Source organism: Rosa chinensis, chromosome 3 (assembly GCF_002994745.2).
Source record: "Rosa chinensis cultivar Old Blush chromosome 3, RchiOBHm-V2, whole genome shotgun sequence".
NCBI classification, from domain to species: domain Eukaryota; kingdom Viridiplantae; phylum Streptophyta; class Magnoliopsida; order Rosales; family Rosaceae; genus Rosa; species Rosa chinensis.
This window is the reverse complement of record NC_037090.1, coordinates 25,834,931-25,854,186: the sequence shown is the minus strand read 5'-3', so window position 1 is coordinate 25,854,186 and position 19,256 is coordinate 25,834,931. Positions and strand designations below refer to the sequence as shown.

General features: G+C 41.3%; 1 long non-coding RNA gene across 1 annotated transcript; it reads right to left on the bottom strand.

The window, feature by feature from the left end:
* Positions 1-15,204: 15,204 nt before the first annotated feature.
* On the bottom strand, positions 15,205-15,938 carry LOC112191537. Its single transcript, XR_002932997.2, has 3 exons — positions 15,766-15,938; positions 15,591-15,668; positions 15,205-15,302 (listed from the first exon to the last, which is right to left on the bottom strand). It is a non-coding gene; the product is annotated as an uncharacterized LOC112191537 (long non-coding RNA).
* Between the last annotated feature and the right edge of the window lie 3,318 nt (positions 15,939-19,256).

The window sequence follows — 19,256 nt, the reverse complement described above, 5'->3', positions numbered from 1 at the left end:
TCGATGTTAGTGAGTACTTCAGTTTCGTTTCCTTGACTTTAGCATTTAGGGTCTATTAAGTTAGTTCTCATGTTTTGGAAATCTATGGATTGTTTTGTTTTCCTTTAATATTTGTTTTATTCAAGTTTGAAGCTTGTTATATTATAAACAATAAATTATCGTTTTAAAGGTTAGTAATTAGGGTTTAGTGAAGTTCGTGACCTCCCGTACTTTTTTTAACAAATTGCATATAAGTAATTAACAAAAAATGACTTAACAGGTATATCCTTTAAAGTTTTCTATACTTTTTTCTATTTTGTAGATTCGGATGGGTGGGCGAGAACTTATGTTTCCATTTCCATACATGGGCCGGTAATTAAACTTCCACTTGTGGGGCGAACTATCTAGAAATAGGTCGAACTCCACTTGAGATTTCAGAACCTAATACCTTGTTCCATTATGTCTTTATCTGAAGAGAATCCAAATGTATAGGAGAAAGCAGAAACACTTTATGAAGGTTCAGGTATCTCTCTATCTAAATAATATGGGTACCAAATGTCGGGAAATATATTTGTTCTCTTCCATCGGAATTTTTCCTCTTTCGTTTTTGTATGGTTCATGTATAGAAACGCTATTACTATATTTGATGGAATTTTTGGACTTTCAACTACACGTACTACACAAAATTATTCTTTGAGGGGTGCATGATCGATCTGCCGTCGAATTATACGTACTACTTGAACTTGTGGATAAAATTCGGGACTTGAGACAAACAATGGTGTCCTGTTTCATTTAAGACATTTCTCGTTCGTTTATGGGATTATGAGTCAGGGTTAGCTGTAACCTCCAGCCCCTAGACAACAGCTAGCTATCTCCTAATTTTAAGTGATGACTGGCAACATGAGTGTGTGTGTGTGAGAGAGAGAGAGCGTTAGAGCTGCTGTTGCACCAAAATAAAAATGGCCGGTCAAATCTGCCCGAAATTGATTAAGAATCTACTTATTAGGATCCCATTTAAGAAGCCAACTCCATATATTAAATGGGAAAATATACAGCATTCTGTGTCGACGTCACTATAATTTGTATTGTTTTAGTGTGACTGATTTTATTCAATCCATATTTCATATGAAAAAAATTAGGAGACCGAAATTCACACTTCATGTTTTTTTTTTTTTTTTTCAATAACAACCTAAATTTTATCTTTAGTGACTTGAATTTTGTCTCATTATCAATATTTCAACCATAAAAAAATATATATAAATTGTGAAATGAGGAGTGTGGATTTCACTCCCTAAAAATTATATCTTTCGGTAAACGTTATGTAAGGGAGGCTAGGTGGTTATTTTCAAATTTTCAGAACCATAAACTAATATTAACTCTTCTTCTCTACTCCATCTAAAAGATAGCAACTCGATCTCCACAAGTCCACATGAGTAAATACAGGTCTGATAGTCTAATGCCGGCTTCCAATATTTTTGGCTCATTCCTGATTGGGAAAATTGACACTCGATTGGACAAGCGGATAATGTAGAGAATGCAGCTAGCTCACGATTCTTGGCGTCCTTTAGGTCCTATAAAACAAAAGCAAGAGATTAAAAATCATTGTTCTTTACTAATTAATAAGTAATTTTTACAACTGGATAGGCATTCAAGTATATAATTTAATAGAATTTAGAAACAAGAACACCAACGTACAAGCAGATTTTTATAAGCACGTCTTACGTTGTAAAACGACAGAGACACAAAAAGACACTACAATTAGCTTGCTGGTACAATAAGCTAAGTAAGTAATGACCCTTGTGAACCTGAAGGGACACATTCTCATATACGGCTTCGCTGTCATGCATGCTTAGTTTTTAAGTGGAAAGTATTGTTTTGCTGGTTCATACATCCATTTCAAAAAGGCTTCGTGCAACTGAACTTCAATAAGTTTGGAATAAAGCTGGACTTACTCCAGGGTGAGTCGAAGATTTGGAATATAGAAACAAAGTAACCTAATTGTTTGGCTCCAAAACCAGTATGGCGTGCAAACAGTTTCTTTTGAGTGCGCAGGGGTGTCAGTATCGTGGAGTGCAGTCGTCGGGGAATCCCTTGATCTGACTTCTTGATCAAACGTTGTGGACGAGGAGAGCACCAACCTCGTCACCAGGTTCTTTTCTATGCCTTCCGGAAAAGGACTTCTTGCCTTACGGATAAGGGCTTATGGTGTGATCTCTTGCGTCACCGAGTCGATACTTAACGTTGTAGGTTAAGCAGAGCAATCACCGGAAAGTAGGAGAAAACACAGGTTTGCTAAAGCGTGACTTTAGCTTCGCTGGATTGCAAGTGCGTTGCCCTTGCTTCGCTGGTTTTCAACTAGGTTGAAGGTAGGTTTGCTCCGGAGAGACTTTGATAATCTGAGAGATTAGTTGATTGAGAGTTGTCATTTCTGTTCTTTGAAACCTAATATTTATACCTTAGAGTTTCGACTGTTCCTTGACATAGAAGGATTATTGATTGAAGTTTCTTATTCAATCTCCGCTACTTGATTCCAAGAAGGGCTAATTTTCCTTATGGATCTCGGAATGGGTGAAGCTATAACCCAAACCCAAGCAGGCTTAATTTTGGGTCGCAGGTATCGGCATGCTACGCTAAACCCCCTAAAGGGATCTTGCCAAAAATACTTTTGGGCTCAAACATTGCCCGTGAAATTGCAACTGATCGAAGGAGACTTAAGCGACACGACTTATGACAGAAACGAGGCCATAAATGAAGGTCTGCATATGTTCAGTTGTTAAACGTCTTTTCGTTGCATCGTTGCCCTCACAAAATCTCTTATTTAAATCCTGTCACCACTCGGATCTGTCACATCAGAAACTCTCCCAGTCTCCTAAACCCAGAAAACCTTCTTGTTCTACACTATCTTCCTCAGATAAACCCAGAAATGGCTCCACCCAAGAAAATCATCATCAATGAAGAGGAAGAAATCAACGAGGCGGCCGCCCATTGCTTTGCTCACACCACTATCCAGAGGCCTCTGCTACTCAGCTTCCCCAATTCTCAGGCCGGACTGGGTCCTACCCAATGAGCGTCTATTCCGGCAGATGCCCTCACCCTATATGGTCTACCCATCCGCCGACCCATTTCAGTCCTCCGAATGACTCCTGGAGATTTCAGTAGTTGGGGCGCACGTCAATCCAAAGTCAAGATAGGGTTTTGGCCAACCATTAGTGTGACGGAACTCGCTTGGTATCGCGAAGTTCGAGCAAGGGATTTGGCTCGTTGGAACGCGGCAGGTATTACCCACACCATTGATCTATGTTTCCGACTTCCTAGCGGTGGCAATCACTCGCCGCTGGCTGCTATTCTCTGTTTCTGGAACACTGCCAGCAACAAGTTCTATTTCCAATTCGGCCAGATGAGCATCACATTGCTGGACATTCTCACCATCACCGGTCTACCCATCGACGATGAACCTTAGGTGCATGGCCAATTGGACGCCGTCAACTTCCCCTGGCACATGGTTCAAACCGAGTGCGGCACCCACAGCAGCTCCTACCCTCGATGGCTGACCCATTATCGCAAGGCGCAGAATGTGACCGGTGGCATTGCCTTTTTGGAATATTAGCTCTGCAAATTCATTTTCTGTACTTTCGCCAATAAACCCATTGGTCCTTAGACTTCTTTGGCCACGACCCTCTACAACGGCCACCGTGTAGGTCTCAGACAACCTCTACTAGGCGCATTATATCGTACTCTTTATCAGGCTACGATGCATCCCTTCAAGATTGGCATTTCTGGCCCCTTCTGGATTCTGGATACAAATCTATTTCCCTCACTTTCGCCGGTCAGACATTCCACAGCTTCTATCGGCTGACGTGCTTCTAGGTCAATGGCTCTGCCGCGAGGCAAGGTACACTTCCCCACCATACTCTGAATGTTTCTCTTATATATACCTTCTGGACGAGATGCCAGATTTAGACCTAGTCCTTGGTAGAAGTTTCCCGCCCCCACTCGAACATGGGTTCTTTCATGGGGATCCTAAATATAGGGATCGCATGCGCTTGGCCTTTCGCCACGCTATCTCCTGCTCAGATATTAGACTCGCGGCTGATGACATCAGCTACAAGCTTTACACTCCCAATCATTTCGCTCGCCAACTCGGGCTGGCCCAGTTAGTGCCTTTCCCTCTCTATTATGTCTGGAACTACAACACTTCCTGGCGCAGAATTGGGCTTGTAACTGGGCCTCCTCTAGTCCAAAGCATGCTTTCTCTGGTTAATCTTCCCAACTGGGCAAACGAACTTATCCCCGTTGACGGAGTGGCTGAGGACTACGACCAATAGTGGTCTCAAGTCTCTGTTAATTGTTGGAAACAACTGGATGACGAGCTCTTCGCGACCCTCTTTCAGGACTTGAGGTATCCTTATGACACTGATTCTGAATTACTCGCCCGCTTCCCTGAGGATGAGGCACAACCTTCTCGACCTGCGCAGGCTCCGAGACCCGCGCGAGCCCTGGGTCTTGCTCAAACCGGAATCATAATCCGCGAACCATCACAAGATGTAATTTCCTTCGCATGTTCTCCATTTTACTTCTTTTTCTTTCACCCCCTTAACTCATATCTTATTTCAGCAGAGAAGTCTGCCACCCTCGGGCAGTCAAGTGGTTAATCCTCCTCCGGCCACCGGTCAGGCCGCGAAGCAAAAGGCTATAGCGATCGAACCTGAAGTCAAAGACTCCTCTGATGATGAAGACCCACAGGAAGTAAGAAGTCCCTCATATACCTTATAATCCTGATGCTTTCTTTTTAAAGTTTAATTTGACTCCCTCAACCTCAAAAGGTCATCGCCGCTCTGGCCAGCAAGCGCAGTCGTTACGACCCCCGGACTGCCTGGGAAGACGATGAACCAATCGCCGACTGACTGGTATTATATGATTATGATAAGCAATGAACTTGTTTCTCTCTTTCATCTTTCATCCTATAACGTCCCTCCTTTACAGGTTCGTCACAGGTTTACAGGTCCTCCCAGGTAGAGTGGGGAAGACCTATCCTGCTGGCGGTGAAGCATCCTCCTTGCAAGCCCAAATGCCACCAGACTCGACAAGCTCTCTACCTCTGATCAGCACCACGGGTGCTTCACACTTGGCCCTGGTGCAAGTGCAGATTTTAGATCACAGCTCGCCTGAGGCTGAGAGGAGAACACCCCCTCCTGTCACTTCTCGCGATGAACCAACCTCGACTAACGTCCTGGAGCAAGTAGCTCCTGATTCGATTCCAGATGCCGTCGGGGTTGCTCAAGAACAAGCGGCAACAGAAACTTCAATTCTCCCAGTGATATCTCACAATGCTTCGGGCATCCTCCACGAGCAAAATACTAAAGAGGTACCTCTTCTCAAAGCAACTCTTGCCTTAATTTATCCCCCTTGATCTCTCTTGATACTCTGACATCTCTTTCCAGGGTCAGAGTTCTGCCTGCACCGAGGAGGTGGCTGTCAAGGATGAGGAGGTGGCTGGCGAGCATCCTGTTGAACAAGAAGCTATGGGCGAAGTTGATAACGAACCTGCCCCCTAAGTGCTCGAAGCAGGGGAAGAAGTGAACCCCGAACCTATGTCGGAGGCAGTTCCTATCGCGGAGCCTCTTGAAGCTCCAGTTGTTGTTGCTCCTGTTCCACCATAAGCCCCTCCCGCTGAGCCTTCCAGGCTAGAACAGCTGGCTCGGGTGCTCGAAGTGACTCCTCCTGGAGTTGTAGATGATGCTAGGGAAGGTCTTCGCCATCTCATGGGCCCTGGTATTCTAACGCCCGGCTCGAGGGTGCCATCACTGAGGCCTAGTTCCTTAACATCGAAAAACTGTTGGAGGATCTCCCTAGGTGGCTCAAAGAGAAAACAGCCACGACAGCGCAAGCCAGGCAGGCCCAGACACATCATCAGGCCCTTACCCAATAAATGGATGCCCTGCGAGATTTCCTGGGTGAACGGGCCTCTCATATTAGGGAGATGACGCTCGTGGAGAATCACCTTTAGTCTAGATCCAAGTCCTTCAGGCCCAACTATCTGCTGTGAGGGCCAGGATTACCCATGTTGAGGCCCAACTGGAGCAACCCTGGCCGCTTCCGAGACGCTGTCTCAAAACCTGGCCCAGGCTTGCAGGGCAGCCCAACAGGCCAAACAGGGTGCCGTTAACGCTGGCTTTCGTCTGGATGAACATTTCCTCCGCTTGAATTATGTGGGCCGCGGGTTTTAGGCCTCCAGTCTAGGCCCATTATTTTTGTAATATGAACAATATTAATATTAATATTATTAGGCATTTAGTTCGCTTTCCTGGCCCAAATGCATCTTTTAATCTTGTAGGCAACAAAGCGTTCAACTTTGCCTTAATTGCAAATTAAAACAGTTCCAAAAAGATAATCTCGAAACGGAGCGATTACCTCCTTGAAGATCGTTCTGCTATCCACGCGTTTTCAATTTTCCTTCATTTCCAAGATCATAGCATTTAATTCTATTGATGACTCTATTGATGGCTTTGAATCAACTCCAACTGTCCATCAAAGGGCTGAGGTCACTCATACTGGCCCTATAAATATATGCACCATGGCTCATCCCGAAATAATCCTGCAAGCCTTGCTCCTCTTCCTTCTTCTTCTGAAATCTTCTCCCCCTGAAATCGTCTCTAGCCTCGAGGTTCTAAGCCTTATGGCGAAATCTCAAGCCCCAGGTAAGCCTTATGGCTTAATCTCAGGCCAGCCGCATGTCTTTGGCCTCAGAAAGTCTGGATGGAATTTCTAAACTTCTGATAGGCTGAAGAATACATAGAGCTCCTAGCGTGGGATACCACATTCTGAGGAGTCCTCCTCCTTAGGTTCCCTTGCTTGGAGAAAACCGAGGAAGAGTGGGAGGCCACCCAAGGTTGTACGCTCTTCTTCGGTGCCCTACCTCCTGGATTTAACGGACCGAACTTCTGTTTTGTCCCTGAGATAAATGGGGAAACTTGGCTGCGCCCTCCTCTGATGTTCGCTTTCGACCCAGATGATGGACAACTGGAAGGGTTGGGATGACTATTTCCTTCCCTCTTCTTCCAGTACAGACAATAGCAGCTGCGGCCAAGGTTCAAGAGAGTAGGGTGAAGAGAGAAAGAGTAAGAGTAATCACCTCCGACTCCCTCCTGAAAGAAGATCCAGAATCTCTTAGAAGATCTGAAATCCTGTGACTTTCAGCCACTTTTGGCTTTGTAATTTTGCCAACGTAATTTTTCGCGAATGTTCTGTATTGCTTTTGGCCGCAAAGCCACTTTATGAATACAATAATATTTTTCCATTTTCAATCTCTTATTGTCTATAATAAAGCCTCTAGTATAGGCCTTGTTGCACATATTTTTTAACACTTATTGTCAAAGGAATAAACTAACATTAAAAATTTTGCAAAACAAAAAATAAAAATAAAAATAAAAACTAGTTCTGCAAAACTTTAAAGGCCGCGAAAACAAAGCCCAAATGTATAGAGGGTTGCCTCCCTAGTCTTACTAGGTGGAGCGAGTACATTAGAGTAGGGCCACGGAGTAGGCCCGAATGTAAATGAGGACGTGAACAAAGTAGGACTATGTCTACCTCCCTGTTCCAGAAACTGGGACATCCGGTGGGTCTTCAAACTCCCAGACACTAGGGTAATATTTTGTGATGCTCCGGAAATTAGTATTTATTTTCCAAGGATTTTCCGGAATTTAAATTGTGGGTATCGGACGGTTTCGTGGCTCGTGGATGGAGTGGAAGTGTTTCGGGCGAATAATTATTCAGGAAGCGTCGTTTTAGGGGGCGCAAGGGTTGACTTTTTATTCGTTGGGATTCTCTGAAAACTTCCTTCACGAAAGTTGTAGAGCGCATCAATACGAGTTCGTGGACATGCGGAACACGAGAATCGGAGTTCGTATGAAGAAGTTATGGGCTTCGGAAAAACTTTCTATTTTTGTATAAAAGGACGAATTTTTGGGAAAATTGCAGAAAAGCCCAGATTTCCCAAAATGGAAACCCGAGCTTTCCTCTTCTCTCCCGAGCCGTGCACAGCCTCCATTTTCGCCGGTGTAGTTCTCTCTCTTCCGGCCATCGTTTGCTTCGATTCAAAAGTGGGTTTTGCTTGCCTCAATCCCCTCTTGAGGTATGTGGAAGGATTGAAGAGAGATTCGAGCTGTGGAGGGAGCTACATCGACTGGAAGTGGCCGCTTCAGGGATGAAATCGCCTTGATCGGAGTTGGAGATTCTGGCCACCTTTGCCGGTGATTCTTGAGGGCTTTTGGAGCTTGGAGGACGTTGATGCTTCCCACAAGGTGGCTTTCATCGATTTAACTCATGGAGGTCGAATTTTGGAATTGAAATTCTAGGGTTCATCAAATTTCAGATGTTGCGAGGTACTTGACGAAGTATTCTTGGACGGTCGTTTTGTGGGGTGGCTTCTTTGTTCTGTATTGAAGACGCAGCATGAGTTTCGAGGTGAGTAATCTCACGATGTTCATTCACGAACGGGTTTACCATATTGTCTTGGAGTTATGAGATTAACTGTGACTATAGTTGGTATTAATGGCTTTTCTGTGTGGATGACTATGTGTGTGTATATATATATTATGGGATGTATATATATACATATATATTCATGTATTAGTGGCTTTTCTGTGTGGATGACTATGTGTGTGTGTATATATATTATGGGATGTATATATATACATATATATTCATGTATTAGTGGCTTCGTGGTGAATCTTTGTGATGATTGTCATGTAAAGCTTGTGTAAGAATATATGTGTGATGAATTGATGATATCAGTATGATGAATCTTTGTGATGATTGTCATGTAAAGCTTGTGTAGGAATGTGTGTGTATATATATATTATGGGATGTATATATATACATATATATTCATGTATTAGTGGCTTCGTGGTGAATCTTTGTGATGATTGTCATGTAAAGCTTGTGTAGGAATATCTGTGTGATGAATTGATGATATCAGTATGATGAATCTTTGTGATGATTGTCATGTAAAGCTTGTGTAGGAATATTTGTAGGATAATCGCTATATGTGTGATGACTGGCGATATTTGCGTGAATCTATGTGATGATCGCTATCTATGTGATGACCAGCGATATCTATGTGATGATTAGTAGGATGATCGCTATCTGTGTGATGACCGGCGATATTTGTGTGATGATTAGTTAGATAATCGCTATCTGTGTGATGATCAGTAGGATGACTGGCGATATCTGTATGATGATTAGTTAGATAATCGCTATCTGTGTGATGATCAGTAGGATGACTGGCGATATCTGTGTGATGATTAGTTAGATAATCGCTATCTGTGTGATGATCAGTAGGATGACTGGCGATATCTGTGTGAAGATTTGTTGGATGATCGCTATCTATGTGATGATCAGCGATATCTGTGTGATGATCAGTAGGATGATGGCTATCTGTGTGATGATCGACGAAATCTATGTGATGATCAGTGTGATGACAGCTCGGTAGCGGAGTTGAATTGTTATTAAGTTAACAAAGATCGAGAGGACTGATGTGATGGTTGGGGCTACCTACAGACGTCAGAGTGTGGGATTACTATGGTTTGAATTGCTTGACTTAGTGTGACCTCCTGAACGAAATTATATGCAGGGGTTACCATGACTTGTTTTGCTTGTTTTGAATTGTGATTGCCTTGTTTTCTTCTTGATTTGATTGATTAATGGTTTGATTTATCTTGAAAACCATAGTGGTGATGATTCTGCTCTGTGTGAGGATAGGAAGGTGATTCATTGTTTTCACCTTGATGTCATGTTGATGACAAGGTTTCCAGTGGGAAGGAAATGAGTGTGATCCTTGTGACTCACCATTGTGCGTCAAGGGATTTTTCAAACATTATCTAAGGAGGTTTTGTTTGATGGGGAATTTGTGTAATGAGATGCTAGGTTGAGAATCTGAGCATGTAGTTTAGTCACGAGTTGACCTACATAAGCATGAGATGGAAGAGTGAAGCAGATGGATGTAGGTGTGAGATGTATGCTTATCGTTGTTTAGGTTGGGGTTACTTGAGAAATGTGTTTTGCTTTGTGGTTTTGAGTTACTCATACGGGCTTGCAAAAGCTTACCAGGTTTGTTGTGTGGCAACCCGGTACACTATTCCAACGGTGTAGGGGTTATTTCTGCTCGTCAGGTTGATCGTGGCTGATACTGAGGTAGCGTGCTTGCAGCTTAACGGTAAGAAGTCAATTTTGTGACTTTACCGTTATAAAGACTTCCGCTTGTGGTGAGCTCTGAGGAGCATTTACGTTTTATTTTGTTGTTGACAATTTAATTCATAAACTCGTGTGTTATGTGTCTCTGTGGAGCGAGTCAATATTGAAATTGTGGGTTCAGGGCATCAATATGTACTTGGGTTAAAAGGGATTAAGTTTCTAAGTATTTTGTATTGATGGCTGAATGTTTCACGCATATATAATTATGGGGTTATATATCGATTTTATTGTGTATAAAATCAGGGGCGTGACAGATTTCTTCAGAAAACGACCATTGATTGGGTTCCGGTGGATATCGCCATCCAAATCTTTAAGGTGAAAAGCCCCTCTGTCCAAAATTTTGTGAATCACAAAGGGTCCTTCCCACTGCGGAGTCCACTTGCCGAGGCCGGTCAACTTCTCACCGAGCGGTAAGACTCCCTTCCAAACGAGGTCACCCTTCTTGTAGCTGCGGCCACGTGTCCTCTTGTCATAGGCACGAGCGACTCGTTGTTTTTCCATCACCAAACTATCCAAAGCTACCAAGTGCTTTTCGTTAAGATCCTCATGCTCCTGTCACATAGCCTAGACATAATCTTCACTGATTAGATGGTGGTCCTGCACCCGTAGAGACTGAGCGTTGATCTCCAGAGGCAACACTGCATCATGACCGAACATCAGAGCATAGGGTGTTGTGGCGGTGGGACTATGCTTGGAGGTACGGTAAGCCCAAAGAGTCTCATACAACGTCTCATGCCACTGGCGAGGATTTTCTGCCAGCATTTTCTTTAGCAAGCTAGGTGATGACGATCTTGTTGCTGGCCTTTGCTTGTTCATTAGATTGAGCATAATAGGGAGTGCTATGAATGAACTGTATGCCCAAGTCAGCGACGAGCTGTGCCACGTCGCTACCCATGAATGCTGCCCCTATGTCTAAGACCAAAACCTCTGGAACGCCAAACCTGCAAATAATATGAGTAAAGAGAAATTGTCGGATTGTGGCACCAGAAGCCTCCTTTAAAGGCTCAGCTTCGACCCACTTAGTAAAGAAATCAGTGGCGACGATGATGAACTTGTGCTGAAAAGACGAATGAGGATGAATCATCCCAATCAAGTCGAGTACCCAGCCGCGCGCCGGCCAAGGCTTAATAATAGGCTGCATAGGGATGTTGGGAACGTGCTGGACTGGTCCGTGTGCCTAGCAATCCTGGAAATCCTTTGCGAAGGCGATGCAGTCTTTTAGTAAACTGGGTCAATAATAGCCATGTCTCCGGATCAGCCAACGCATCTTTGGGCCCGCTTGATGAGCTCTACATACTCCTGCATGTGCTTCTCGCATCAAGCGCTTAGCTTCACGGCCATATACACACCTGAAATCTATGTTGTCCTCTCCGCGGCGCCGCAGCTCGTCGTTCCTAGGAAAATAATTTAAGTGTGAGAAAACGGATCTTCTTGTCGGTTAAGGAGTCCGGCTGCTTGAGGTATGCAATTAAAGGGACATGCCAGTCCACATCGATAGGATCTAAAACATCCACTGTTGGCTCATCAGGTGGGTCAGGCCTCGCGAGCCATGAAGGCAACATGCGGCGCTCAACTTTTCAGATTCGTTCGCGAACTCCATATTTTAAAGTAATGTCTGTAGCCAGTTGGGTGAGCTCATTGGCAGCAAAGTTACGCTTGTGGGGAATATGTTCTAAGTCCACGTCATCAAATTGGTCCAGGAGTTCAAGTGCACGATCCAAGTATGGTGCAAGCAAGTAGTTCGTGCATCGGAACTTTTCGCGAAGCTAATTAATAACGAGTAAAGAGTCACCGCGGACCTGGATGTCTATGACTCCTAGTTCCAGCAACACCTCTAGGCCTATGATGAGGGCCTCATACTCAGCTTGGTTATTAGTGCACCGGAACTCCAACTGGAAAGAATAGGAAAACTGTTAGCCAAATAGCTACCCTCAAGTATAAGGGGTACAAGTAATAGTATAGGGATTTAAGAAAGGTTGTCGAACCCACGAGGATTGGATTCCTTTCACTAGCTAGGGTGTTAACCTAAGGAGAGCTAGAATATGCAAATGTACAATCACAAACCCAAATTCACAAGAAATCTAGGCTCATGGTGAGAGCTAGAATATGCATTGTGGTGGTAGTGAGATTGTTTGTTGGATAGAGTGGTGAACCAAATTAAAATAAATGCTCAAGTGTAACATAAACTACTCTAAACGAAACTAGTAATATAATGGATGAAGTTAGGGGTTGGATTGTCTTCCACTAACCTCCCTTGCAAGTATTGAAGTTCAAATACAAGTTATGCTATTCTAATTTCCCAATTACTCTCTTTGCATCCGGATAAGACTACAAAGACTTAAACTCCCACTACACCAAAACTAGTCTTTTACGGCCCACCATGTGGGCCGTAAAAGACTATTTACGGCTCACAAAAACACGCTGTAAAAACTCGCGCAATAAAAGACCACATGTCTTTTACGGCGGGCAAAAATGAGTCATAAAAGAACAATTAACGCGCCGTAAAAGTGGTTCCACAAATGTGACTGAGGTCATTTACGGCCCACATTGCGCGCCGTAAAAGACCTCCTATTTAAGGCATACCCCTGCACGCCGTAAAAGAGTAACTGAATTCCTATTTAAGGCACACTCTGTGAACCGTAAATGAGGTCTTTTCAAACAAAAAAAAAATATTTTGCTCAAATGTCATTCATATTACCCTCATATCATATATACTAGATAGTACTCCCGCGCGATGCTGCGGGTTTTTCTTTTCTCAAATTTGTAGTAATGATCACAATCGTAAGCTAAAATCAATAACTGAAAATTTTGTCATTTGACACATTACAAAAGAATTTAACTCTTTTCAAGTAAGTATCGACTTATATTAAAAAAGAATGCTTTGCATATTTACATATTTACTAACAGAAGAAGTCATGTAAAGCTATAGAGAACAAAGGAGGTACATTATTTCTCTGCCACCCCTGAAAGTTTAAGCTTGAAAACACAATAACATGCTTCTTTCCGCTGGGCGCTGGCAGTAACATAATCAACTGAGTTCTTAGCAAATTCAATCATCATCCCCTGCTTAGAATTATCATTTTAATGATAGAATTAATGTAATCCCCTCAAAACATTCAAAAGTAGAGCACTACTACAGGAAAGCAAAACAGTTTTAATGTACAGTAAAAACGCTCTAATGTACCTTAACAACAGGAGATCTTTGTTGGATTATAGTCATTGCATCAGAAGATGAGCCATAAGCTGCAAACACCAAAGTTCACTTAATAAAAGAATAAATAATATCTAAGTTTGATTTGACTCTAACCTAATCCTATTAGACAATTGCTTTATTAGAAAACATATATATGTAGTACTAATTCCATGTTGCTGCTTTTCTAGAGGAGATCTATTTATGCAGAAGCAATGAGAATATGGAAATGATTAATATTCCTATGGTGTTGTCAAATCAGATTTACATTGGAGAAAAAGTTTATTTCTATTTATTTATTTTTCTAGTTAAAACTGAAAGTGAGTATATATTGTTACTTTGATTCATAAACTGGCCGAAGTTCAAAAGGGTTGAGAACATAAAGGTTATACCAGTTCCAAGACAATATTTACATCTCTGATCCTCCTGCAGTGTTTTGCTTATTATTTCAACCATCATCAGTGCTGAGATCAGTCCAACTACCCCTGCGGAGAAGGATGCTACTATGGGATCAACTTCACTACAACTTGACAGGAAAGCAAGTCAGTCAATGAAACTGGAAAAGACATTATTATTGACATCATTAGCTTAATATTTGTTATATTGCTTCACTTTTTACTTAATACTTTTGAAATTGTTCTTTTCATAATCAGTACCGAACTTCAAAAAGCAATATAAGAACCATTGGTACAAAAGATCATCAGTTGCCAAATGAAGCATTATAGAAAAATCGTCGTTCTCTAATTACATATCATTGTATATAATCTTAAAGTTTTAAGCATCGAGTTAAATACTAATAACAGAGTGCGGGCATCATCAAAATAGAAACAGAATAGTTCAGAGAGGAAACTCACCAAGGGAGACATCAATGGAATGAATGGTGTAAAGTTCGGAAGTTCATTTTCTTACTCCTCAGTTAACATCCTGAGCTCTGCGCTTTTAATACTCTGTTGCATCCTCAGCCTGCAAACATACAGATATTGAAGTTTAAGTGAAAAACCAAAAACAGGCCCTCTATAGTTAGAATCTACACATTCATATTAGAAGCGCCAAACTATAAGCCACAATTTTATCTCTCAAAATCATTGCTAAGGTGAATTTACACCAAGAAAATCAATTCATAAACTAAGCATTAAAAGAACAAAGATAATGAGAGAGCTCTCTATGCATTGAATTATGCTATTAAATGTTAAGGGGAGGAGTTTCCGGCTTAGTTTTTTGGCATGGCCTTCGCATCAGATTTAAAGCTCCAACCTATTCCTTTAAGTGCAGCCTTTTTGAGAGGATCAACAACCTACATGCATTTGTGAAAGATTACTCACAAAAATAAGAAATTCAAGAAGAAAACTATCTTATTCCCTCTTCTTTCCACCAAAGAATCATTAGTTTCACCACTCAGTCAATGTAGCCATTTAGATTATGTAGAAATAGACAGATTTATCTAAATACTCATCTGAATTGCTTATTAAGTAAAACAGCAAAACATGGTATTGGAGAAACTACATATTAGAGCTGAAAAAACAGCTTAAAGAGATAATAACATTAAGAGGCAACTAGGTTCAGAGGATTTGCCATACATAAAATCACATCAACCTAATGAGCATGCTATACTTAATTGTGTAAAACTAAACAAGTGTGTACCACATATTCACATCAACATGAGCCATCCAGATATGATCTAATGCTATTGGTCCTTAACATAAATCTGATTACTGCACTTGAATTTTACATGAAGTCATCATATAGTGAGGCAAATAATGACACTCTATGAAACAAAATCAAGACAACCACCAACCTGCATATGCAACCATTCGGCTTGCGAGCCCTGCACATACTCCCTTGGTGTGTGTGGTCCAAATAACAACGCAGCTGCATCAAATTGCTGTGCACTAGGAAAAAACACCTTTAAGGTAAGAAAATTTTACAGCATATAGAACGTAAAAATATTCACAGTAACAAGATTACTCAACATGTCACGTCCACCAAATAAGACTAGAAGGTTTGAGGATATAGAGATGGGTAAATGCCAAGGTGATAATAGAAAGGAAAGCATTTCTGAGAATTATAGTGCGAACCAACATGGTGATGATCTAGATTTCCAGACAGAAAATGGTTTCAAACTTCACAAGTCAGTGGCCTCTATGTAAGTATTAAGGTGCAGTAGACTTACATCTTTTGAAGGAAACGCTTCAATGGCGGGATTCATGTTCACCCTTGAATTGACTGCTTCAATGTTCAACGAAAGGAACTAAAGAATCCAAATTAACAGAGAGATTCAGGTTTAACAGTTTAAAGCAAAACCATGTACCAGTTAGCAATAGACAGAGCCTGATGAGGATAGATACCTCGACTTGGCGCTGCAGTGACTGGATGTAATTAATAATCTCATCAAGAACAAGTGCTTTCCCAATAACCTTCTCAGAAAAAAAGTACACCAGGATATGTAAGAAAACATACTAAGTGAAACAAAATTAAACTCAGAATACAGAGCCCTAGATAATTTACTGAGATGTTTTTAAAGTTGTCTAGTAATCAGAAGTAGTACCAAAGATACCAAATTCATCTTCAATTCCCTATACTTCATTCTGTAGGAAATACTACCAAGTAATTTGACTGACCTAAAACCAAGTAGAGATAACATAAATACCTTATTATATCCAGGAACCAAATCCTGAAGAATTTTCATCCTCTGGCTGATCTTTTCTCTCCTTCCCTGCCAAAATGGGCATGGTAGAGTGAATAAATCATACTAAATCGTCAAAATCTCGTTTGATGTTCTAGATACTGTTTTTGCAAACTCAAGAGGACTAAAAGTGCATTACTCTCTCTCTGCGAGACTGTGGCTATCGGTAGCTTGGCCCTTTCTCACCCTCACATGGATATAATCTTGCTTGGGTGGCTCAGAAGGTTTAGTACTTTGTTCCTCTGGCTTGTCATCAGCCCCTGAACTTGTTTCAACTTCAGCTTTAGAATTGCCGTTTTCGTTTCTAGATCCCTCTAACTTCATCCGTTTCCCACTCGAATATTTCTGTTCAAAAACATCAACATGAAAATTAACATTCAAGTAAGCAACATAAACACAACCATTAGCTGAAACCAATTCACCACTACTCTTATATCTCATAATTACTCTCATAAGCTTAACTCACTTCACCTCACACACAATTACACATGCAGCTACTAACTCAACAACTTGTTTATAAAGAGTTCACTAAATTAAGCTAAAACATAAACACCCACAACTTAAAGTTGATTCCTTTCTCCTCAAAGTTCATTACTTTCTTATCATTTCACTTCAAAGTTCATTACTTCCTCACAAACCCACACTTAAAAACTTAAACCCACAACCAAAAAAGCACCAAAATTTAACTTCAAAAAAAGTTGAAAAAACGAACCAAGCCATTAGCACTACTAGTAGAAACCATCTTAGAAGACTCGTCCTTGGAGCTCACATCCTTCCTCTTCCTTCCGCCCGTTCTACTTTAGAATTGCCGTTTCTTTTCACTGTAAACCAGAGCGTCCTTGGAAAACTAGAGAAACTCTAGAAATCGCGGAACTAAATGACGCAGAATAAAGGGTTACCATGTATGACCATCGCTGCAAGGCTATGTCCACTTCGGCGGAATCCAAGTAGGTGAGATGAGAAACCCAAATTAGTTTGGAGCCAAACGCAAAATCAGATTTTCTTATCGATTCACCTCAGATCTAAAAGAAACCCCAATTCAGTTTGAGAGAGATGAGAGAGAGGTATTCGCCCAGATAACTGGATGATTGGATTAGTTTGAAGTTTGAACAAGGATTAAGAGAAGACAGGGGAGAGAGATGAGAGAGGAAGGGATGGCTGATAATGTCAGGGTTTGGGTCTGGCATTTGTTTTGTGAAGATTGGGTTTATTAGTAAGAGGTCGATTGGGTGGGAGATTAGAATTTTAGCCGAAATAAATAGGTGGGTTCTCAAAATATGTGGGGTACTTATTTACGGCACACTCTAAACGCATGCCGTGAAGACCAACTAGAAAAGTCTTTTACGGCGTGCTTTGGCACGTGTTAAAAGCATGCTGTGAAAGACCAACTAGAAAAAGTCTTTTACGGCGTGCTTTGGCACGTATTAAAAGCATGCCGTGAAAGACCAACTAGAAAGTTTTTTATGGCGCGTATTCAAAGCACGCCATAAAAGACTAAGCAAGAGGAGTCTTTTACGGCGCTCATTTGGAGCACACCGTAAAAGGCTAACAGAGAGGAGTCTTTTACGGCGTGCATATTAGCGCGCATAATATGCACGCCGTAAATTTTAGGCGGTAAAAGCCCAGATTTCTTGTAGTGTCCTTTAATGTTATCAATTCCAACCGGATAAGTCTAGAATTAACTACTAAGAACAATTCCTATTACTGGTTAAGTCTCAATTCATTGTTCATAGATGCATAAAGGTTTGAGTTTAGATAATCATGCAAGCAAACCAATCCTAGATCTAGGTGATTTTAACTCACAACCTTCATATGCACATAGAGGATGCTATCATGCTATCAATGCTCAAGGTTAACTACTCCCTAAACATTTTTTCATGAGATGACAAACACAACACATTCAAATTAGTTAAGTTTGAATGAATGCATTCACTTCTTGAATTAGCATATGAAGATGAAAATCACAAATAATATCAAATGTCAATTAAAACATCAATTCATAAAGTTTGGCTAGGGCTTTCAACCCTAGCCCTAACAAAGTAACTACTCACTCATAATCATACAAATTAGCATCAAATTTATAAAGTACATCAAGGTAAATCAAAGAGTTAAGGAAAGAATGAACTAGTTGAAGCTTGACAAATCAATGGCTAGCTCCTCATTTGTTTTCCTCCTTCAATGCTCCTTGAATCCTCCTTGATGGTGGAATGGATGGATGATAAGCTTCTTGATGGTGATGATGAATGGAATGGTGATGAAGATATGATGCTCCTTTGGCCAACTTGAGTGGTAGTGAGGGAGTAATGGTGGTGGTGATGGAGGTTGAGGAGTATAGATATTATAGGTTTGGATTTTAGGAGGTGGAGATGGAGGTTTTGTGAAGGAGATGAAGAGAGAAAGAAGATGTAATGGGGTGGAATAGGTGATGCCTTAAGAGTGTGTTGAATGGATGTTTATATAGAGAAGAGAGAGAAGAGTAAAATGATGAATGGAAGCAAAAGAAAGCAGGTTAAGCATTGTAAGAAGCATGGAGGTGGAGTATGAGAGTGGTGATAGATCCTAAAAACAAGGGCAAAGAGTATGGAAGAGATGGAGTAAAAAGAGGGAAGTAATGATGAGTTATTAGAGTGTAGAGTAGAAAAGATGACTTAGGAGAAGAGAAGAGCAGCTGCTCTCTTTATTTTACATGGGAAACAAGAAAATGAAGAGTGTTGGGGTGGTTTTGGGTCACCAAAGTCAATGTGATAACCAAAGGAGAGAAGGTGCATAGAGATGCCTATTATTAAAAGGATAGTATGATGGACTAATCTTGCCATAATCTTGTAGGATTTTTCTAAGGCTCTCCTTGATAATTTCAGTATCATAGAGACATAGACCTTCCAAAAATGCACAAGAAATCCGTCCAAAGAAGGTTCTAGGCCAAACGGCCATGTTTTGACTTTGTTTTCTGCTTATGAAGCTTCCTTCAATTGAATCTCCACCGAGACTTCAGAATTGGCCTTCGACTTCTGCATACAAAATGTTCCTTGATAAGTAATCATCCTGGTAAAATTTCAGAGCTTAGTTCACCTTAGTTTGGCCGGAAATGCTGCCGGAATCAGTATAGGTCCAGCTTTACCATTTTCATCTTTTAGTCAGAAACTTTGACCGATC